Below are 24445 nucleotides of genomic sequence, written 5' to 3' on the forward strand. Positions count from 1 at the left end.
TTCCCGTCCTCGCATGGCAGCCATTTATTGTTTTGTCTTTACTTAATTACTTACTTTTCTTGAACTCATATATATATATATATATATATATATATATATATATATATATATATATATATATATGTAAACATATTTTTATGTTTATGTATATATTTGAGTATAGAAATCAGTAAGTTTCCTTTTCAGTGTTCGTGCTGTGTGTATGTGTGTGTGTGTGTGTATGATATCACCGTGTAGCCGCCGGCAGTCAGGCCACTACGATGTAGTTTCATGGACCGCGATCTCTTCCTGGGTCCTTCGGTCGGCTTCTTCCACGGGCGCCGTGGGGAGTCGTCATCGCTGGACTTATTATTATTTGTTTCTCCGCTACTCTTCTTTTCCTATGGGGAATGTGTGGTTCAGCGTAGGAACGCGAGAGTGTAGTTGACTACGGTCTCTCTCTCTCTCTGGAGGTCGTTCACCCTTTTACTACGTTTTCTATATACAGTACTACGATTGCTCCTCCGTTCGGGTGGAGTTGCTACGCAGTACTTTTTATCTCGATTATAAATCTAATTGTATTGTTAACTTTTCAGTTTTTTTTTTTAGAACGTTTCCCTTCGGGGGTTTTTCGTTCTTACTTTTAGTGAACATTCTTTAATGAATTGCATAATCATAATTGTTATAATTCTGTTTTTGTTACTGTTCTCGCCCTTCCCCCTTCCCGTGAGTGTAGGTGGGGTTGAGGGCTCTTGCCTGTTATGTAATTCTTGTGTTCTTTTCCCTCGGGTTTTCCTCTTCGGAGTCTTCCCGGGGGAATGAATGTTAACTAATTACTTTTTATTTTCACAGTTAACGATCTGTTTTTCCGTTTGCCTAATGTGACAACGAAGCAGAGCTGTCTTGTTGGGACTCGGGGAGTCGGCTGTTGCTGCCTCCTCTATAGGACTTCGTCAGGGGCGTGTCTCCTTCTCCTGGTAGTTCTCCCGAGACAACCGACAGCTCTTCAGTTCATCTTAGTATCCTCAGGAGGTTCGCCTCCTTGGGTGGGTAACTTCCCTTCCGAGGGAGGTTCCCTGCCCAGGTTTGAGTTTCTTCCCCTTTCGGGGGAAACTTCTCTTACCATTAATAATTATAATATGTTCCTGGTCCTCCGGCAGTTTTGCTCTTGGTGCTGAGCGACCGCTTTTGTAACCTTGCTCAAGGGGCTGAGCGGTTACGTTCTCGGACCATAGTTTTTGTGCGACTATGCTCTGGGTGCTGAGTGGTCTCACCTGCAGCTACGCTCAAGGGGCTGAGCAGCTGCAGGAGCGCCTCTTCGGAGGCTGGCTCCTAGGTCACGTGCAGACCTTGCGGCCCTTGGGCTCCATCTTCAGTCTCTTCTACAAAGTGTTCCTCTCTCGTTCGCGAGAAAGGACACTCATAGAGACTCCTCTTCGGAGGACTCCTTCTGCTGTTGTTGCTGAAGGCTCAGTCCCCTTCGGGGGGCAGCTGAGCCCTACGGTCTCTCCTGCGAGTGTTTCTTCCCCGGGGGGGGGGGGGGGGGGGGGGGAGTTCACCACAGAGACTCCTCTTCGGAGGTCTCCTTCTGCTGTTGTTGCTGAGGGCTCAGTCCCCTTCGGCGGCAGCTGATGCCACGGTCTCTCCTGCAAGTGCTTCTCCCCCTTGGGGGAGTTCACTCCAGAGACTCCTCTTCGGAGGCCCCTCTTAATGAGAGAATGCCTTGATGAAGTCATTGAGCTTCAGCACGGCATTTCATTCCCGTGCTGAAACTTGGTGACGGGCAAGAGGGCTCTCGAACTTGGGGAAATTGCTCCCCCAGTTCGAATCTAAATTTCTATCTTTCACCTTTTTCTTTTTCTCAATATTACTTCGACCTAATCCTAATTTCATAAACTTTCTTTAGTCTTGTTTTCCAAACTCTATGAGTAAAATTTCCCTAATTATATATGTGTATATATTATGTACATATATATTTATTATTTTTTTTTTCTCCTATGGCTTGGATGTTTTTACATCCATTGTAGCCCCGGCTAGGATGTTCATACATCCTTTATTGTTGCCTGCTTTGATGAGTGGGAGGAGGTATCACGGTTGGGAGGTGTTTGCATTCAAAGCTATATGTGAGAATATTGGATGATTTCAGCCATCCCGAAGATGGTTTGGACCTTTTTGGCGGAACTATTCTCAAGTGTTGGGTCTTCGCAATCCAGGGGGATCCAATGCTTGGGATAGGACTCTCGGCTTTTGGCCGGAAGCCCGTCATTATAGATATGGGGAGGATGATTCCATAATTTTTTGGTCTCAGTCCTAACAGGCGGGTTCAGCATACACCTGTGCCTCTATATCTGTTTTGATGCTATCCTTCGGGTAGGGTATGGAGTGGACCATCTGGGAAGTATACTCTCATTGTGCCGATAGTGGAGAGTGCAAATTTCCTTTCCGACGTGTGATGGCCTAACATTCTTGAGCAGGTACATCAAAATAACCCTTTTCTCTCTCTCGTCTAATGGATTCTTTAAGGAACGAACCCCCATCCCCTGGATACGCTGACTCTCCCCCGCTACTGTTGACGACCTCTGCTAATGTGATAAGGGAAAGCTCTGTTGATGACCTTGGAACGGGAAAGGACCATTCTACTGATATTTCAAAATCAAGTAATTTGGTTAACACGAGGAAACTTCGAATCCTTCATGTTACACAAATTTCAATAGAGACAAATTATGACGATCTATGTAAAGCATTTGAATGCTATGGATGCATAAAAGAAATAAGGATGAAACTTGAAGCTGAAACTTGGGATTCATGGATATCTTATAGTAATTATGACGAAGCATTTAGTGCAATAAGTAACTTGAATAATATTAAAATTAATAACTTGAATGTCGCGGCTGCTCTCTGCGATAAGGTACCAAAAGATTTGGATGTGTACAGGCCTGCCGATTGGTTGGAAAAAGACGCAGATTTAATAATGCCCTCCCAGAGAAATCCAAAACCACCGATGTGGCTTATAGCTGAATCAAACGGGGTTACAGGGAATTATTTTAAAATATGCAAATTTATTCAGAAAAAAGTAGGAACTATTGCACCAGGTGATATATCTCGTTTCAGAAAAAATAGTTTCCTTATCCATGCCAAATCCAGTACACAGTCGGTAATATTGTCCAATATGAAAATAAGTAATGATGACATTAAGTTAGAAGTCAAACCCCACCTAAATTTTAGCTACGGAAGGGGCGTAGTTTTTAACAGAGATCTATATGATTTTACAGAGGAGGAGATACTGGCCATGTGTCCATTAAATGTATGGAAAGTTCATAAAGTCCCAGGTACATCAATGATAATCCTTACGTTCCAGGATGCTGATGTACCTTTTCATATTATTATCGAGAACGAAAGGATTAAAGTAAGACCCTTCAAGCAGAAGCCATTGCAATGCTTTAATTGTTTTAAATTTGGGCACCCATCCAAAGTTTGCAAAAATGAGAAGATGTGTGGTATTTGCTCCAAATCTTACCATGGAGAGTGTGCACTTGGAGCCAGGTGTTTAAATTGCAGCTCGAATCACAAATCCACAGACAAGAGCTGCGAGCTATATAAGTTGGAGGAAGCTGCCCTCAACAAATCAAACTTAGAACATATAAGTGTGACCCATGCCAAAAGACTATTAAATAAATCAAATACATATGCTAAGGCATTAAAATCAAACCAACCTAGCGCTGCCAATAGCTAAAAAAAAAGTATACTATCTGACAAAATGTCAAATAACGAGGTAACCATATTACCTCCTGAGGCTTTACCACAGTGTATTAACACTAGGTCATTGCCCATTGCTGTACAGCCTTCAGCCGCCATTACAAAAAATACTGTAATACAAACCTCTCTCAGGCCATGTCCTTGCCTGATCTGATGGAGGTTCCACTTAAGACTAACTTACCTGATGCACCTGTTGTGGGAAAGGTGCAAAAACCTCGAATCCCACCATCTATTAATCGTAAAAGAGAGAGACCTCCATCTCTCTCTCCACCCTCCATTAGAAACGTTAAGGTTATGACTTCAAATAAATTTGATGTTTTGTCTGTTGATGTTTCTAATGAACCAGAAGATGAACTGAATAAATCAGAAATTCAAGTTGAGGTCAACCATCCACCTCAACAAATAGATAAAAAGAATACAAAGAAAAACACAAATGTAAAACCCAACATAACAAGACCACCTGTGAAGAAACCTACTGGTAATAATGTTAAATCAAAAACTGCTAATGGGAAGACCTCATCCAAGATGTCTTCCAGAAATAATCCATAGTTTTCTCCTCCGTTTTGCAATGGAACTGTCTTGGCGTGAACTCACTCTTATTTGTTCCGTAACCGAAATACAAACCACGCTATTTACATTGGGTTTACCTTTTAGCGTAGCTGAAATGGCGAGCCATTAGAATTTAACGAGGGTGTATTACCCCCGCGCTAGTTAGGGGGGGGGGGGGGGTAGGGGAGTGGTAGCTAGCTACCCCTCCCCCCCCTCACACACCGGTGAATTGCTTCACTTTCACTTTTGGCTCGGACATGGACAGACGTCTCTGTCTTTGTCTTCGCTTGGCAGCCATTGTTTGTTTTGTCTTTACTTATTCACTTACTTTTCTTTTACTCAATATATATGTAAACATTTTCTCATGTTTATGTATATATTTGAGTATAGAAATCAGTAAATTTCCTTTTCAGAGTTTGTGCTTGTGTGTGTAGTGTACGATATCTCCGTGGAGCCCTCGGCAGTTAGGCCACCACGGTGTAATTTCATGGGTCGCGATCGAGTTTGACTTCGGTCTTTCTCTCTCTCTCTCTCTCTCTCTCTCTCTCTCTCTCTCTTGAGGTCGTTCACCCCTTTTACTACGATTACTTTTACTACGCCTTTGTAGCTTCCTTCCCATGTGGGGGGGTTGCTACGCCGTACGTTTTGTCTCAATTAGTTTATGAATCTAATTGTATTTGTTGATTTTTCAGCTTGTAGAACGATTCCTTTCGGGGTTTTCGTTCTTTAGTGTTCATTCATTTTTAAATTACATAATTACATAGTTACATAATTATAATTGTTATAATTCTGTGTTGGTTACAGCTCTCCTTCCGTGAGTGTAAGTGGTTGTGGGGGCTTGTGCCTGTTGTGTAATTCTTGTTCTCCTTTCCCTCGGGATTCCTCTTCGGAGCCTTCCCGGGGGAATGAATGTTAACTAATGATTTTTGTTTTATTTTTCACAGTTACCGATCTAGTTCGTTTCTGTAATGTGAGAACGGAGTGAGCTGTCTTGTTGAGGCCTGGGGATTCGGCTGTTGCTGCCTCCCCTATAGATCTTCGTCAGGGGCGTGTCTCCTTCTCCTGGAAGTACTCCCGTGACGATTGACAGCTCTCCAGTTCATTTTAGAACTCTCAGGAGGCTCGCCTCCTTGGGTGGGTAACTTTCCTTCCGAGGGAAGTTTTTCCTGTCCAGGCTTGAGTTTTTTCCCTTTTGGGGGGTTCTTCTCTTGCCTTTTTTTCGTGGGACTATGCTCTTGGTGCTGAGCGGTCGCACCTGCAGTTACGCTCAAGGGGCTGGGCAACTGCAGGAGCCCCTCTTCGGAGGATTGCTCCTTTTAGGTCACTGGCTGACCCGTCTTCTACGAAGTGTTTCTCTTTCGTTCGCGAGAGTACACTCATAGAGACTCCTCTTCAGAGGACTCTTCTGCTGTTGTTGCTGTTGGCCGCCTTCGCCGTAAGGCTCACCGTCTGCTACGTCGTAAGGGCCTCCCATCTCCCTATAAAGGTGCTAGAGGCGCCTTTTTGAATCTCCGTATGCAGTCTGACCTCGTCTTCCGACGGGCAACGGTCTTCATCGACGTACAACGGTTTTCCGACGGACATCAGTCTCCCGACAGACAGACAACGGTCTTCCGACGGACATCAGTCTCCCGACGGACAACGATCCCTTCGGGGCAAAGGGTTGCCTCCCACGGGGGTTCTTCCCTTGCGTGTCAGGGTTCCCCTGCGCGCCCTTCTGCAGTGTTCTCTCCTGCTCAGTGTCAGCGCACAGGCGCTCTCCTGCTCATCAGCGCTTTCCTGATCGCCAGCGCTCTCCTGTTCGCCAGCGCTCCCCTGTTCGTCAGCGCTCTCCTGATGATCATCTCTGCTGTTCCTGTTGGTTCCTGTTACGCGCCCTGTGTGCCCTCGCGATCTAGAACTTCGGTTCAGGTCTTGGACCAGAACTCTTTTTCTACGCACAGGCTTCCACGCGGTGCCTTCTGCTCGCCAGCGACCACAGGCGCGTCAACGTTCGCCTGCTCGTCAGCGATCTCCTACGCGTCAACGATCGCCATCGATCTGCCACGTGTGTCAGTTCCCTTGGCCACCACCAGTAGCGATCTAGCGCTCGCCTGCTGTGGACCACGATCTCCGGTAGCTGAGTCTTGCCGTAGATCTTCCTCCTGCTCGCCAGCGCTCACCTTTACTTCTGTCCTTCTGTGCGCCAGCTTTCTTCAATCGCCAGCGCACATCTGCGCGCCCTTTTTTGCCACGCACCAATGGGCGTCAACGGTTTTTTTTTTCTGACCGTCTAGGATCGCCTGATTAACAACTTGCTTCAGCGCTCACCTTCCTGATGCACCTTCCTGATGCACCTGCGCGCCTTCTGTTAGCGCGATGCGCGCTAACTATCACTAGTCTCTTACGCGTTAGCGATCGCTTACGCGCCCGCGCGATTCTTCGCCTGCGCACTAGCGTTTTGTTAACGCACCACCGCTCGCCGACGCACCGTCGCTTGCCGACGCGCCATCGCTTGCCGACGCGCCATCGCTTGCCAACGCGCCTTCACTCGCATACGGGCCATCGCTCGCCAACGCGCCATCGCCCGCCTACGTGCCATCGGTCTCCCGACTGCCTGCGCTCACCCGCGCGACCGCACGCCCACGTGCCCGCGCGCCTACGCTCATGCGCTCCAATGTTCGCCCGCGCGTGAACCAACTGTGTTCCGTCGCGCGGACCGGCGGTGTTCCGTCGCCCGGACCGGCGGTGTTCCGTCGCGCGGACCGGCGGTGTCCCCGTCGCGCGGACCGGCGGTGTCCCCGTCGCGCGGACTGGCGGTGTCCCCGTCGCGCGGACCGGCGGTGTCCCCGTCGCGCCGACCGGCGGTGTCCCCGTCGCGCCGACCGGCGGTGTCCCCGTCGCGCCGACCGGCGGTGTCCCCGTCGCGCCGACCGGCGGTGTCCCCGTCGCGCCGACCGGCGGTGTCCCCGTCGCGCCGACCGGCGGTGTCCCCGTCGCGCCGACCGGCGGTGTCCCCGTCGCGCCGACCGGCGGTGTCCCCGTCGCGCCGACCGGCGGTGTCCCCGTCGCGCCGACCGGCGTTGTCCCCGTCGCGCCGACCGGCGTTGTCCCCGTCGCGCGGACCGGCGGTGTCCCCGTCGCGCGGACCGGCGGTGTCCCCGTCGCGCCGACCGGCGGTGTTCCGTCGCGCGAACATCGGCTTGATTCCTGCAGTATCCATTGCTTGCCTACGGGTCATCGCTCGCCGACCACCAGCTCTTGCCCTTCCTACCACGCTCGCCCTCCTCCTGCGCTCCTTCGCGCACTTTTGTTTGCGTTCCTGCGTGCCCGCGCATGGGCGCTTCCACGTTCGGCCACGCACAAACCATTGATTTACCATCGCGCGAGCGCCAGGGCGATTGTGACTGCGATTCCCGTAGGGGTTTCGCAACATGGCCAGCCTGGCGAGTCTTCTGGAGCGCATTTCCAGAACACGGCCTCACCCCGTAAACGCAGAGCATGGCACATGCTTGAGCAGGAAGGATCTTCAGGGAGGTCTGAGCAACATTCTTCTTTCCAGAACCTGGGTTAGCCCTTCCCCGTCATTCCCTGGAGGGGTTTTGCTAGGGAGCTTTCCGTTCGAGATTTCTCCGTCGGCCAAGGGGTGACTGGTTTACCCCTTCCTCTTCTCCATCTCGTGAAAGGGGCTTACCAGGTCCTTTCCCTCCTCGGTTGCGACCCGAGGTTTTGTACAAGGAAGCTCCAGGAAGATCATGGGTACTTTCCTCCTCTCGGGCTCAAGCACCTTGGCGTTTCGTCGCCAAATTTCGAACTTGCGGGCAAGCTCGATGTTGGACCATCTGGACGCAATGACCGAGGACTTCCTCTCGGGTGTCTCATCCGTGGATGTCGACAAACTCAGACACCCTTCCATCCTTGGGAAGAGCTTGTTTGTGCCCAAGGACAGAGACATAGACAGTGATTGTGCGGAGGAAGTCGACTTCCGTTTTCACTCCTCCAAGGCGCTTTCTTCCAGACCCTGCAGGCCTCCAGCGCCTCTTTCTTTCAGCCTTGTCGGCCTAAGTTATCGGACCGGCTACGGCAACTAAGACTAGGTGTCCAATAGCAGTCCCCTCCTGTCAGGAACAGGTAGCACGGGAGGCTCTCCCGGGGGGGGCATAATCCTAGAGGGAGCGGCAGAGTTCACAAACTCTAGGATTGGCAACCCCCCCCTTGCAGGTCCCACGCTGGGAGGATGCCTAAGGTTACTCATCCGGATAACAGCTTCCCGATGCCGATTCCTGCACGATCTCCGTGATCAGCCAAGGATATGGCGCCTGCCATCTCTGTCAGCGAATTCAGTGCCACTGAACCTCTATGCCATGGGGTCGGCAAGAGTTTTGCCCGTTTGGGCAGAATGATCCATGCCTTAGGAGAAGGTCCTCCATAGGATCATCGACGGCTTCACTCCCCGGCTTCTTCAGTCGATCCTTTCTCGTAGGAAAGCATCTGAGACGGGAATTCCGTAGTCGACCTCTCAGCTCTGATCAAGTTTGTCGAACAAACTTCGTCCAGCGTGGAACAGCAGAATCGATCAGACTGGTAACGAGGCGACAGGACTCCTTAGGCCCTGGATCGGAAGGACGGGTACTTTCAGTTTTCATTCCATCCATATTCCAGGAAGCTCTGGGAATTCAGCCTAGACTACAGGTGTTCCTGCTTAAGATGCGGTGTGGCGATCCCGCCGTGGCATCGCAGGTTTTTCCCCAGAGAACTCTCCCTGCTTTCCTCATGGCCGCTCAGAAGCAGGCTTCCGCCTCCTTCGCCTTTTGGAGATCTGGTCAACTCTGGTAAGCTCGGGTTCGACCTTCTTCGACGCCGGGACAAGCTTCCGGATCCTTACCATGAGTGAGGGATTATGGTAATTTGCTAGGAGCCTTCTCTACTTCTGCCTCAAAATCTGGAGTATCTAGCCATGATATTGAGTCAACGGCCTTACCACGTTGGAAACCCCGCTTCTCGTCCGTCCAGCGAGGTTAAGCAACGTCGGGTCTGGTCGGTACTTGGATGGGTGACCGCCTGGGGACTCTAGATGCTGTTGCCTCCTCCTCCGAGCCTTCCCTTCAGTTGACTGTGGCAAGGCTGAGGAGAGTCGCAGTACCTGTTCTCAGTTGAGCAGAGCTTTCAGCCCTACCTTGGAACGTTTCCTAGGTCTCTTTTCCTCATTGACCCGTCTAAGGTCTCGAACGGTCGCCTCAGGATAAGTTCCCTGTGGGGCGGCCCAAGTTCCGGTGGTTTCAAAGCAACGATTTACCGGACTTTCTGGCCCCTATGGGACCAGCGGAACGATTAGACCTGCAATGGGTGTTGACATATGGAACCTCTTGATGGGAGGGGATATTCTTGTCCTTTCCCCACATTTTTATGCTGTTCTCGGACTCGTCAAAGAAAATGGGGGGGGGGCATGTTCCGGTTCAGGCCTATGGTCAGGACCTGAAGGACACCTCTCCATCATTCAGGCAGGCTTAGGGGCCGTAGTCTGGCTCCTCTACAGATCCTACAGCTCCTGCCAAGTCGCTCCGTGCGCGACGACTTCATGGTACTGGCGTGTTCCAACCAGCAAGGGACGCATTTTCATACCTTCGCATCTTGCAGTAGAGATACTGAGATGATCTGAGATCCTCTCAATACCACTATCGGCTCGCTCATTCCAGGCAGAGGAATGTTCTCTCCAACTATCTGAGCAGAGCCTCATAGATAGAGTTACCTGGGGGTCTTTGGCCTTTAGTAACCAGCAAGTCCTGGCCTGGGGGACCTGATCGCGACAGCTTAGAACCTCAAGCTTCCGCTGTTTTTCCCCCCAGTCTCAGACCCCAAGACTCTTTGGCAAGATGCATTCCAATGATGGTGGGACAACACCGACGCCTGCGTCTTCCCTCCTTTGTTGTCTGTTGAGAATGGGTCTCAACAAGACCAGGTTGTCTGTCAACCTTTCAATGGCCCTGAGAGCTCCACTGGGACTATACGCAGAACGGTTTCCGGACCCTCTGCTTCCCTTGACGGAACTCCCGGGAGAGCTTCTCCCACGGCACAGGCTTCTCAAACAACCACACTGCATCATCTTTCACGAGCCGGGGCATCGCTTCGGCTTCACGCCTGGAGACACTACGCCTCCTCCTCAAGAAGAGACAACCCGCTACAGTCGCGGGCGGTGGTCGCTTCACCTGCGATAGTCATCCGCAGGGGTCTACCAGGCGAAGTGGAGAGTCTTCTGTGGTTGGTGTCGTGGGAGATATACGTTTTCCCTTGAGGCCTCTTCTCCAGCAATAACGAACTTATTGCTTTTCGGCGGGAGGAAACTCGGCAGTGAAGCCTGTCGCTCAACCTTTCCCTGACCTTCAGGATGAAAGGAATAAACTTTTTCCTTCCCGCTGGACCTTTCCTCGCTCATGCAAAGCTGCGAACGTCCCTGCCCCCGTCGTAGTGAGACCTCCAACATGGAGCATGGTTCGGACTTTTTAGTCCCTTAAAAGATCTTCTCAAGACCCTTTACGTCAGGCCTCTGATCGTATTTCGTCTTGGGTCTCCTGCTCACTCTGCCGCGGCCAGTGTGTAAGCAATCTTCTTGGTCTCGTACGACTCCTCCCTTTCTAAGGATTGGGGGAAGGCAACATTCAGGTTCGCTCCTACGGTGTTGGCTAGACTCAGAATCTTGGGGTCCCGGCCCTTCGGTCCAATTCCTTCAAGATTTCGAGTCACCATTCTGTATCAGATGACCCAAAACCTTCTCCTTCATGCCAATAAAGGAATCAAGGGGTTATCTTTGGGAACAGCTGCAGTTTGTCCTCACGTGCAGCCGGGTTGGGAGCACAAGAAGGACATGGGGGAGAGTCACCAGTATACCTCTTCAGCTCGGACTCAAGGACATTCATCTCGACCTGAATCCAGACCCTCCCCCGTCTCCCTACAGCACGATGTCGGATACATCGCAACGTCCCTCGCCTTCGAGCAATACTACTCTGTGACGCAGGTGCTACAAGCTGGAGTCTGGAAGCGTCTAATGACCTTCGCAGCCCGCTTCCTGCAGGACGTGACCCACAGGAGTATCGATACGTTTCTATCGCTCTGTGGTGGCTACACAACCGCTGGTCTAACCTCAGGCTCCTTTTTGGACAGGTAGCAGAAGGTTGAGGGCATTGTTATCAGGTTTTAGTCTGCTTGAACGAAAGAAGTATGTCTGGCCCTTACTTCTTTCTTCATTATCCCCTCTTCTGGGAAACAGCATCCTGGTCTCTGCATAGCTGACCTCAAACCTCTGCAGGTAAACCATGCTTCCTTGTGTTCTGAGTATTGAGTCAATACTGTCGTGTCCCCCATACCCTGACGAGGTGGTATTGGGAACGTCCTAACCCAGAGTTCCTTCTGGAACTCCAGGTCAACTGCCTAGGACGGGTCACACTTCTTCCTTCACACACAAGCTTATGTAGGCCACACAGTTCCTTGCGGAGCAAGGAACTTGTAAGGTGCAGGGACTCCTTTTCTCGAGTGCGACTCACTCGGATTCTGAGTTCCCGGGTAAAGTCAAAGCCAGTATGGCTGGGGACTTTCCACCCTTCCTAAGAGGTAAGTCACCCAATGTAAATAGCGTGGTTTGTATTTCGGTTACGGAACAAATGACAAATTCGAAGATAATTTGTATTTTTCCTAACCATACAAACCTTAGCTATTTACATATATTTGCCCGCCAGCCCTGTCCCCCAAGACAAGTCCTACCTCAAAGTGAAGCAATTCACCGGTGTGCGAGAGGGGGAGGGGTAGCTGGCTACCACTCCTCCCCCCCCCCCCCCCCCCCCCCCGCTAACTAGCGTGGGGGTAAAACACCCTCGTTAAATTCTAATGGCTCGCCATTTCAGCTACGCTTAAAGGTAAACCCAATGTAAATAGCTAAGGTTTGTATGGTTAGGAAAAATACAAATTATCTTCGAATTTGTCATTTTTTTCCTTGTTTTTTATGTATACAGCATTTCATTTCAGAACCTCTCACCACGGTGTCTTCTCCTCCACTGCTGTTTTTTGAAGCTCATAAGTACAGTAATTTATCATAATTCTTTCCTCCCACACTGTGTTCCGTTATTAATTATAATATTCCCTTTCACCTAATGTTCTTATACAGTACCTTTATTTATAATCCAGCTAGCCCAATTAAAGGTAAGATAAAAAACAAGATTCAAGCTGGGTCCCCTTGCCCAGTATAAATCAATGAGTGGTGCTCAGAGCTCCGTTCTCTTGACCTGTTACTTAGGTTTTTTTGGGTATTACACCATTGTATATTTGTTATGTACAGGTAGTGAACGTCGGGTTGTGGTCGGCATTCGGACACTAGGTAGTTCGGGTGCTACCTCTGGCCACAGTCCGCAAACCACTACACCGTAACTGAAATACAAACCACGCTATTTACTTGGGGTAATTACTTCGGCGTAGCTGAAATGACGAGACATAAGAATGTTAACGAGGGTTAACTACCCCTCCGCTAGTTAGCGGGGTGGTAGGGAGGGGTAGCTTGCTACCCCTCCCCCCCTCACACACATAGTGAGTGCTTCACTTTACTTTTGGCTCGGAGAGACGACAGACCTGTCTGCGCTCTCCTCCGTTTTTGACTGCCATAATCTATTTTTCTTTTCTTTCAGCGTATGTTTGAAGTTGGCCTCTATTCTTTCATCATGCGTACGTGCCCTGGACAAGCTGGCCGCCCTTGTGATACCTTTATGTCGGCCTTGGACACTGATCCTCACTCCTTATGCCCTCAGTGTAGGGGCCAACGGTGTGATAGGTCTAACATATGTATCGAGTGTAGGGAGTGGTCTACCTCCCAGTGGGAGAGGTTTGCCCGGCGACGCAAGAAGAAGGCTAAAAGGGATTTGTTCCGTAACTGAAATACAAACCACGCTATTTACATGGGGTAATTACTTCGGCGCAGCCGATGACGAGCCATAAAGTTTTAACGAGGGTTTCCTACCCCACCGCTAGTTAGCGGGGGGGGGGGGGGGGGTTAGGGAGGGGTAGCTAGCTACCCCTCCCCCCCTCACACACACCGGTGAATAGCTCACTTTACTTTTGGCTCAGAGAGACGGCAGACCTGTCAGCGCTCTCCTCTTTGTTGACTGCCATAATCTTGTTTGCTTTTTCTTTTCAGTGTGTGTGTGAAGTTGGCCTCTATTACTAGTCATGCGTACGTGCCCTGGGATTCCCGGCCTCCCTTGTGGGACCTTTATGTCGGCCTTGGACACGGATCCTCACCCCTTATGCCCTTAGTGTAGGGGCCAACGGTGTGATAGGTCTAACGTGTGTATTGAGTGTAGGGAGTGGTCTACCTCCCAGTGGGAGAGGTTTGCCCGGCGACGTAAGAAGGCGGCTAAAAGGGATCTTTCTCCTTCGGAGGCTTCTCGAAAGAGAGAAAATCCCAGGTCTTCTTCCGTCGCCCTTTCCTCCTCCGAAGCTCCCGTAAGAGGCCGGCGAGTGGTAGCGTAGACCGTAATGTTGTTAATGTTATTAACCGATCCCGGGGTGAGGGAGAGGTCGTTGCCTCCCATAACGAGGCGGCTGCCCCTTCCCCCTTGGAGGCGGTAGTTGTATCTAATGATGATCTATTTCAGCTTTGGGCTTCCTTGGGGCTGCAGGGTTCGCCCTCCAAGGAAGCTCTGTTTGACATGATCAAACGGGGTGCGGCCGCCGAACAATTGTCAACTTCAGCGGACATAGATCCTCTGTCTGTGGTTGACGTTGTTGTGTCGGAAACATCCCGTGGGTCTGGCCAAACGCCCGTTCCTGTGGCTGCGGTAGCGGAAGGCTCTGACTCCCCCTCTGAACATCCTTCGAGGGAGGAGCTTAGTCCCACGGTCTCTCCTGCTAGTGATACTCCCTCTCGGGGGAGTTCACTTATAGAGACTCCTCTTCGGAGGCCCATCGATGGTCAGCCTGCTGATCCCACGGCCCCTCATGGGCGTATAAGGCGGAGGGCTCTTCCTCCCCTTCGCCGTAGAGGCCTTCCTTCCCCCTTCAAAGGGGTTAAGAGGCGCCTCTTCGGCTCGTCGTCACCACAGTCCTCTGCGGAGGAGATGACTCGCCGTTCTCCTGTCCTGCCAGCTACCAACCTAGACCTCTCCGAGGATCGTTCGCGATCCCCTTCGGAGGATGGTCGTCCTTCGGGACTTTGTGACCTGTCACCCAGACCATCTATATCTAAGGATCCTGATGCGCTTTACGCGCCACCTGATTCTGCCCCTGTGCAGTCTCCAGGCCCTTCGGGGCTACAGGGACTTGAGCGCGAAACTGCGCCTCTCGCCTCTGAGTGCCAGGCACCACCTGCGCGCCCGCCTGCTGTTGTTCCTGCTGATCCTGACATAGCGCCTCGGCGCTCACCCTTAGGCGTTTGCGCCTCTGTTCCTGCCACGCGCCAGGGTCCCCCTGCGCGCCCACGCCCTTCGGCGCCACGTCACCCTCCAGCAGTTGCTGAAGTAGCGCGCAAGCGCCCAACTGCGCATACGTGCCCTGCTCCTGATATAGCGCCACCGCGCTCACCTGCGCACACGCGCCCAGTTCCTGATATGGCGCCTACACGTCCGCCCCAGTGGCCACCTACGCCCACGCGCCCTCCAGCGCCTCGGCGCCCCCCAGTTCCTGTTTCATCGCGCGTGGTCCAGGAGGTTCCTGAGTTGGCGCACAGGCGCCCTCAGGTTCCTGCGGACTCGTCGCGCCCCTCGGGGGAAAAGCGCGACACGCACCCACGCGCGGTTCCAGTTCCAGCGCTCACGCGCACACCAACGCGCCCGCGCGTTACCGTAGATCCATCGCGCCCACCTAGGGAGACACGCGATACGCGTCTGTGTGTAGTTCCTGTACCAGCGCCCACGCGCTCACCAATGCGACCACGCATCGCTACAGCTCATCGCGTCGCCCAAGAGTCTTCCAAGTCAGCGCACGGGCGCTCACGGCCGCCTCTGGGCTCTCCCTCTAGACCGCACGAGCTTGCTACCGATACGATCACGCACGACGCTCCAGTATCGCGCCCTGCTCCTGTTACACGCCCCGTTCCTGTTTGTTCCGTAACCGAAATACAAATCACGCTATTTACATTGGGTTTACTTTCGGCGTAGCTGAAATTGACGCGCCATTAGATTTTAACGAGGGTTTACTACCCCGCTACCCCGCGCTAGTTAGCAGGGGTAGGGGGAGGGGTAGCTTGCTACCCCTCCCTCTCTCACACACCGGTGAAATGTCCCACTTCACTTTTGGCTCGGACGATGGACAGACGTGCCTGTCTTCGTCCTCGCTTGGCAGCCATTATTTGTTTTGTCTTTATTAATCACTTACTTTTCTTTTACTCAATATATATGTAAACATTTTTTTGTGTTTATGTATATATTTGAGTATAGAAATCAGTAAGTTTCCTTTTCAGAGTTTGTGCTTGTGTGTGTAGTGTACGATATCTCCATGGAGCCCTCGGCAGTTAGGCCACCACGGTGTAATTTCATGGGTCGCGATCGAGTTTGACCTCGGTCTTTCTCTTTCTCTCTTTTGAGGTCGTTCACCTTTTACTATGTTTTACCTTTACTACGTCTGAGTAGCTTCCTTCCCGGGTGGGTGGGGTTGCTACTCCGTACAGTGTCTCAATTAGTTTGGGAATCTAATTGTATTTGTTGGGTTTTCAGCTTTTGTAGAACGATTCCTTTCAGGGTTTTCGTTCTTTATTTAGTGTTCATTCATTTTTAAATTACATAATTACATAATTATAATTGTTATAATTCTGTGTGTGTTACAGCTCTCCTTCCGTGAGTGTAAGTGGTTGTGAAGCCACGTGCCTGTTGTGTAATTCTTGTGTTCTTTTCCCTCGGGATTCCTCTTCGGAGTCTTCTCGGGGAAATGAATGTTAACTAATGTTTTTTGTTTTTATTTTTCACAGTTAACGATCTACAGTAGTTCGTTTCTGTAATGTGAGAACGGAGTGAGCTGTCTTGTTGAGGCCTGGGGAATCTGCTGTTGCTGCCTCCCCTATAGATCTTCGTCAGGGGCGTGTCTCCTTCTCCTGGAAGTACTCTCGTGACGACTGACAGCTCTTTAGTTCATTTTAGAACACTCTGGAGGCTTGCCTCCTTGGATGGGTGGGTAACTTTCCTTCCGAGGGAAGTTTTCCTGTCCAGACTTGAGTTTTTTTTCCCTTTGGGGGGATCTCCTCTTGCCTTTTTTTAGTGCAACTATGCTCTTGGTGCTGAGCGGTCGCACCTGCAGTTGCGCTCAAGGGGCTGGGCAACTGCAGGAGCCCCTCTTCGGAGGAGTGCTCTTTTTAGGTCACTGGCTGACCCGTCTCTTCTACGAAGTTTTTCTCTCTCATTCGCGAGGGAGGACACTCATAGAGACTCCTCTTCGGAGGACTCTTCTGCTGTTGTTGCTGTTGGCCGCCTTCGCCGTAAGGCTCACCGTCCGCTACGTCGTAAGGGCCTCCCGTCTCCCTAAAAGGGTGCTAAGAGGCGCCTTTTTGAATCTTCTCCTCGTCGCCTTCCAGACCTTCCGCCCCTGGTGTAGATGGACAGCAGTCTAACCTCGTCATCCGACGGGCAACGGTCCCTTCGGGGCAAAGGGTTGCCTCCCACGGTGTGGGTGCTTCCCTTGCGCATCAAGGTTCCCCTGCACGCCCTTCTGCAGTGTTAGCGCACAGGCGCTCTCCTGGTCGTCAGCGTTCTCCTGATCGCTAGCGCGCTCCTGGTCGTCAGCGCTCTCCTGATGATCATCGCCCCTCTGCTCGCCAGCGCTCTCCTGAGGACTCCGAACATCCTGCTGTTCCTGTTGTGCGCCCTGCGTGCCATCAGTCTCCTGAGCGCTCTAGATCTCCTGCCCGTCAGAGCGCACTTGCGCTCCCAGTTCCTGATACGCGCCCTGTGCGCCCACGTTCGCCTTCGCGACCTGGAACTTCGGTTCAGGTCTTGGACAAGGACTCCTCTCTCCTCGCCCTCGCGATCCGACCTGATCCAGCGCAGCAACACTCGCGGTAGCCTACGCGTGCTTCTAAAGCTACTGTACGTACAGGATTCCACGCGTCGCCCTTCTGCTCGCCAGCGATCTCCAGCTCGCCAGCGACCACAGACGCGGCAGCGATCTCTTGCGCGTCAACAATCCCCAGCGCGTCAGCGATCCCCTGAACATCGGTGATCTCCTGACCGCCCACGTGATCTTTCGCCTGCGCGCAAGCACCACCATGCGCCAACGCGCCATTGCTTGTCTACACGCCGGCGTTCACCAACACACCATCGATCGCCTGCTCGCTATCGATCTTCCACGCGTTACAGGTTCCCTGGACACCATCGCCAATGCGCCATCGCTTGTCTACACGCCGGCGTTCACCAACACACCATCGATCGCCTGCTCGCTATCGATCTTCCACGCGTTACAGGTTCCTTGGACACCATCAGTAGCAATCTAGCGCTCGCCTGCTGTGGACCACGATCTTCGGTAGCTGAGTCTTGCCGTAGATCTTCCTCCTGCTCGCCAGAGCTCACCTTTACTTCTGTCCTTCTGTGCGCCAGCTTTCTTCAAATCGCCAGCGCACATCTGCGCGCCGTTTCCTGTCACGCACCAATGGGCGCCAACGGTTTTTCCTGAACGTCCAGGATCGCCTGATTGACAGCTCGCATCAGTGCTCGCCGTCAACCGTCCCTAGTTTCTTACGCGTCAGCGATCTCCTACGCGCCCGCGCAATTCTGCACCCACGCGATTCTTCGCCTGCGCGCTAGCGTTTTGTTAATACACCACCGCTCACCAACGCGCCGTCGCTTGCCAACGCGCCATTGCTTGCCAACGCGCCTTCAGTCGCCTACGGGCCATTGCTCGCCAAGACGCGCCATCACTCGTCAACGCGCCATCGCCCGCCTACGCGCCATCGGTCTCCCGACCACCTGCGCTCGGCCGCGCGCCCACGTTCCTACACGACCACACGCCCACAGGCCCGCGCGCCCACGTTCCTACACGACCACACGCCCACAGGCCCGCGCGCCCACGCGCATGCACACCCGCGCACATGCGCACCAATGTTCGCCCGCGCGCGAACCAATGGTGTTCCATTGCGCAAGTGCCAGCTCGATTCCTGCAGTAAGCCATCACTTGCCTACGTGTCATCGCTCGCCTGTGAACTATCGGATTCCGACCGCCAGCTCTCGCCCTTCCAACCACGCCCGCCCTCCTTTTGCGCTCCCTCGCGCACTTTCGTCTCCGCTCCTGCATGCCCGCGCACGGGCGCTTCCACGTTCGGCCACGCGCGAACCATTGATTTACCATCGTGTGAGCGCTAGGGCGATTGCGACCGCGATTCCCGTCCGGGTTTCGCAACACGGCCAGCCTGGCGAGTCTTCTGGAGCGCGTATTTCCAGAACACGGTCTTCACCCCGTAAACGCAGAGCATGGCTCGTGCTAGAGCAGGAAGAATCTTCAGGGAGGTCTGTGCTACATTCTTCTTTCCAGAACCTGGGTTAGTCCTTTCTCTTCGTCATTCCCTGGAAGGGTCTTGCCAGGGAGTTTTCCTTTCGAGATTTCTCCGTCGGGGCAAGGGGTGACTGGTTTAGCCCTTCCTCTTCACCTCTCGTGGAAGGGGGTTACCAGGCCTTTCCCTCCTCGGTTGTGACCCGAGGTTTTGTACTAGGAAGCCCCAGGAAGATCATGGGTACTTTCCTCCTCTCGGGCTTAAGCACCTTTGCGTTCCGTCGCCAAGTTTCGAACTTGCGGGCAACCTCGATGTTGGAGCATCTAGACGCAGTGTCCAAGGACTTCCTCTCGGGTGTCTCATCCGTGAATGTCGACAAGCTCAGACACTCTTCCATCCTTGGGAAGAGCTTGTTTTGAGCCCAAGGACAGAGAAATGGACAGCTGTTGTGCGGAGGAAGTCAAATTCCGTTGTCACTCCTCCAAGGCGCTTACTTCCAGACCCTGCAGGCCTCTGACACCTCTTCATTCAGCCTCGTCAGCCTAAGTTATCGGAACCGGCTACGGCAGCTAAGACAAGGTGTACAATAGCAGTCCCCTCCTGTCAGGGACAGGTAGCACGGGAGGCTCTCCCGGGGAGGCATAATCCTATAGGGAGCGGCAGAGTTCACAAACTCTAGGATTGGCAATCCCCCTTGCAGGTCTCACGCTGGGGGGATGCCTAAGGTTACTCGTCCGGATAACAGCCTCCCGATGCTGATTCCTGCACAATCTCCGAGATCAGCCAAGGATATCGCGCCTCGCTCTTACCATCTCTCCTTCACTGTCAGCGAATCCAGTGTCACTGAGCCTCTATGCCATGGGGTCGGCAAGAGGTTTGCCCGTTCGGCAGAAGGATCCATGCCTTAGGAGAAGGTCCTCCATAGGGTCGTCGACGGCTTCCCCCCCGGCTTCTTCAGTCGATCCTTTCTTTAGGGAAAGCATCTGAGACGGGAGTTCCGTCGTCGACCTCTCAGCTCTGATCAAGTTTGTCGAACAAACTTCGTCCAGCGTGGAACAACAGAGTCGATCAGACTGGTAACGAGACTGCAGGACTCCTTAGGCCCTGGATCGGAAGGACGGGTACTTCCAGGTTCCATTCCATCCATCATCCAGGAAGCTCTTGGAATTCAGCTTAGACTACAGGTGTTCCTGCTTAAGATGCGGTGTGGCGATCCCGCTGCGGCATTGCAGGTTTTTCTCCAGAGAACTCTCCCTGCTTTCCTCATGGCCGCTCAGGAGCAGGCTTCCGCCTCCTTCGCTTTTTGGAGGTCTGGTCAACTCCGGTAGGCTCGGGTTCGACCTTCTTCAACACTGGGACAAGCTTCCGGGTCTTTACCAAGGGTGAGGGATCATGGTAATTTGCTAGGAGCCTTCTCTACTTCTGCCTCAACATCTGGAGTATCTAGCCATGATATTGACTCCTTCTCCGAGCCTTCCCTTCAGTTGACTGTGGCAAGGCTGAGGAGAGTCGCAGTACCTGTTCTCAGCCAAGGAGAGCTTTCAGCCCTATCCTGGGTCTCTTTTCCTCACTGACCCGTCTAGTTCCGAACGGTCGCCTCAGGATAAGTTCCCTGTGAGGTGGCCCAAGTTCCTGTGGTATCCAAGCAACGATTAACCAGACTTTCTGGTCCCTATGGGACCAGGGGAACGTTTAGACCGGCAATGGGTGTTGACCTATGGAACCTCTTGCATGGGAGTGGATATTCTCGTCCTTTCCCCACATTTGATGCTGTTCTCGGACTCGTCAAAGAAAAGGGGGGGGGGATGTTCCGGTTCAGGCCTATGGTCAGGACCTGAAGGGTACCTCCCCATCCTTCAGGCAGGTTTAGGGGCCGTAGTCTGGCCCCTCTACAGATCCTGCCGAGTCGCTCCGTGCGCGACAACTTCATGGTACTGGTGTATTCCAACCAGCAGGGAGGCGCATTTTCATAATTTCATACTTTCGCATCTTGCAGTAGGGATACTGAGATGATCCGAGGTCCTCTCAATACCACTATCGGCTCGCTTATTCCGGGCAGAGGAATGTTCTCTCCAACTATCTGAGCAGAGCCTCACAGATAGAGAGTACCTGTGGGTCTTTGGCCTATAGTAACCAGCAAGTCCTGGCCTGGGGGACCTGATCACGACAGCCTGGAACTTCAAGCTTCCGCTGTTCTTCCCCCCAGTCTCAGACCCCAAGACTCTTTGGCAAGATGCTTTCCGGTGGCCCTGAGAGCTCCGCTGTGACTATACGCAGAACGGTTTCCGGACCCTCTGCTTCCCCTGACGGAACTCCCGGGAGAGCTTCTTCCACGACACAGGCTACTCAAACAACCACACTACAACATCTTTCACGAGCCGTTGCATCGCTTCGGCTTCACGCCTGGAGACACTACGCCGCCTCCTCAAGAAGAGACAACCCGCTACAGTCGCGGAGCGGAGGTCGCGTCACCTGCAATAGTCATCCGCAGGGGTCTACCAGGCCAAGTGGAGAGTCTTCTGTGGTTGGTGTCGTGGGAGATATACGTTTTCCCTTGAGGCCTCTTCTCCAGCAATAACGGAGTTATTGCTTTTCGGTAGGAGGAAACTTTTCCGCTCTCGGCAGTGAAGCCTATCGTTCAGCCTTTCCCTGGCCTTCAGGCTGAAAGGAATAGACTTTTTCCTTCCCGCTGGACCTTTCTTCGCTCATGCGAAGCTGCGAACGTCCTGCCCCCAGTCGGAGTGAGACCTCCTCCATGAAGCATGGTTCGGACTCTTTAGTCCCTTAAGAGATCTTTTCAGGAACCATTACGTCAGGCCTCTGATCGTATTCCGTCTTGGGGGACGGTGCTCCTGCTCACTCTGGCCTCGGCCAGTGTGTAAGCAGTCTTCATGGTCTTGTACGACTCCGCCCTTTCAAGAGAATAGGGGAAGGCAACATTCAGGTTCGCTCCGGAGTTGTTTTCTAGACTCAGAATCTTGGAGTCCCGGACCTTCGGTTCGACTCCTTCAAGATTTTGAGTCTCCGTTCTGTATCAGATGACCCAGACCTTCTCCTTCTTGCCAGTAAAGGAATCGAGGGGTTATCTTTGAGAACAGCTGCAGTTTGTCCTCACGTGCAAGCCGGTTTGGGAGCACAGGGAGGACACAGGGGAGAGTCACCAGATGACCCAGACCTTCTCATTCTTGCCAGTAAAGGAATCGAGGGGTTATCTTTGAGAACAGCTGCAGTTTGTCCTCACGTGCAAGCCGGTTTGGGAGCACAGGGAGGACACGGGAGAGTCACCAGTATACCTCTTCAGCTCGGACTCAAGGACATTCATCTCGACCTGAATCCAGATCCTCCCCCGTCACGTCGCCCTACAGCACGATGTCGGATACATCGCAACGTCCCTCGCCTTCGAGTAGAACTACTCTGTGACGCAGGTGCTACAAGCTGGAGTCTGGAAGTGTCTAATGACCTTCGCAGCCCGCTTCCTGCAGGACGTGACCCACAGGAGTATCGATACGTTTCTATCGCTCTGTGGTGGCTACACAACAGCTGGTCTAACCTCAGGCTCCTTTTTGGACAGGTAGCAGAAGGTTGAGGGCATTGTTATCAGGTTTTAGTCAGCTTGAACGAAAGAAGTATGTCTGGCCCTTACTTCTTTCTTCATCATCCCCTCTTCTGGGAAACAGCATCCTGGTCTCTGCATAGCTGACCTCAAACCTCTGCAGGTAAACCATGCTTCCTTGTGTTCCGAGTATTGAGTCAATACTGTCGTGGCCCCCATACCCTGACGAGGTGGTATTGGGAACGTCCTAACCCAGAGTTCCTTCTGGAACTCCAGGTCAACTGCCTAGGACGGGTCACACTTTCTTCCTTCACACACAAGCTTATGTAGGCCACACATTTCCTTGCGGAGCAAGGAACTTGTAAGGTGCAGGGACTCCTTTTCTCGAGTGCAACTCACTCGGATTCCGAGTCCCCGGGTAAGCCAAAGCCAGTATGGCTGGGGACTTTCCACCCTTCCTAAGAGGTTAGTCACCCAATGTAAATAGCATGGTTTGTATTTCGGTTACGGAACAAATGACAAATTCGGAGATAATTTGTATTTTTCCTAACCATACAAACCTTAGCTATTTACACATATTTGCCCGCCAGCCCTGTCCCCCAAGTCAAGTCCTATCTCTAAGTGAAGTGAGACATTTCACCGATGTGTGAGGGAGGGAGGGGTAGCAAGCTACCCCTCCCCTTACCCCTGGTAACTAGCGCTGGGTAGTAAACTCTCGTTAAAATCTAATGGCTCGTCAATTTCAGCTACGCCGAAAGTAAACCCAATGTAAATAGCTAAGGTTTGTATGGTTAGGAAAAATACAAATTACAGTATCTCCGAATTTGTCATATTTAAGACAACTAAGGTTGCCCAACGAACTCCTGAGCGCCCTCACGCGGTCGCCTCAGCCTCGCACTCATGTGCGACCGCATCCTGATGCGCGCCCACGATCACCAGCATGCCCACGGGCGAGTGTGCCAGTCTTACCAGACCAGCGCCAACCCTCTCGCGACCCTGCTCCAGCGCTACCGTGCCCTCAGCCGGTTCTTCGGGACTCGCGCTCAGGCGCCCCCGTTATCTCGCGCCCTTCGGGGCTGTGCCAGGTCGCTGCGCGCCTGCGCGTTCGGCCTCCTCCCGCTCCAGCTCCTGATCGCCGCACTCCTACACCATCGCCTACGCGCTCTCGCGGCCATGTTCCCGCGGCCATGTTCCCGCTCCAGCTGCTGCGCTCCCCCGCGCCCACGCCGTCGCCTGCGCGGCACTGTGCCATTGCTCCTGAACACCCACCTGCGCGCCATCGCGCCCTCCTGCCCGCCCCCACGGGTGCGCGTGCGCGAGTTTCCGGTATCGCGCGACCCTGATCAGGGCCCGTTGCACGAGCCCCAGCGCGATCGCCGCCAGGCGGACTCTTCCTTGTCGCGTTCCCCTCCCCGCAAGCACAGACCAGCGCGCTCGCCAGAGGGGGAGCGCTCCCCAGACAGGTCTAGGGATTCTTCTCTTTTAGCCCTGCAGGCGAACCCTCGTTTGTCGACTCCTCCCAGGGATCCCTCGATCCCCTTCCCTCCAGAGGGAGAGTCTGACAGCGCAGCTGTCAGACAGCAGCCCTGGTTCGACACCCTACTCAGAGCTCTCGTGCAGGCGATTAAGCCAGCCCTCTCTGATTTGGGTCGCGAACCAACGGCAGCTTCCTCCCCCCTGAAGAGGAATGAGGAGTCTCTCCCGTGGATACTCCTCCGAGGCTTATTTTGTCCCCGCGCTGATCCTTACGCAAGGCTCCTACTCCCCCTCAGACCTTCTCGCCCTCCCCTGCAGAGGAGGATTACCCCTCCTCAGGAGAGTCAGACGAGCAGGAATACTCCCCCATCGCACCAATTGGGGAGGTTCCTCCTCTTCCCGAGAGGTCTCCTCATCCAGAGGTGGAGAAAGACCTGGCTCCTTCGCTTCTCGAGTCCTATATCCCGCCCAGGAGGGAGCCTAAGGACACTAAGACGATTCCCAAATCATCAGCTAGGATCAGGCAGGAACCGTTTAGAGTCGTCGAGGATGTCCACGTGTTCCCCCAGGAAGAGCCTCTGGGGACGGGAGACTTCGCTGCAAGCCCTTCAGGAGGAGAGCTTCAGGAGTCAGAACATGCGTTCTGGCAAGTCCTGACCCTCATGAGGAACCTTTATGGGATCCCAGACCTTGAGGTCCCACCT

At 52.9% G+C, this 24445-nt stretch overlaps 1 long non-coding RNA gene and 1 pseudogene across 1 annotated transcript in view; both read left to right on the top strand.

The window, feature by feature from the left end:
- Nucleotides 1-24445, top strand: part of LOC137629738 (uncharacterized) — an 86480-nt gene that overhangs the window by 21296 nt on the left and 40739 nt on the right. The window lies entirely within an intron of this gene.
- Nucleotides 9231-9349, top strand: LOC137629885 (5S ribosomal RNA; annotated as a pseudogene).

This window comes from Palaemon carinicauda, chromosome 37, assembly GCF_036898095.1.
Source record: "Palaemon carinicauda isolate YSFRI2023 chromosome 37, ASM3689809v2, whole genome shotgun sequence".
Taxonomy (NCBI): domain Eukaryota; kingdom Metazoa; phylum Arthropoda; class Malacostraca; order Decapoda; family Palaemonidae; genus Palaemon; species Palaemon carinicauda.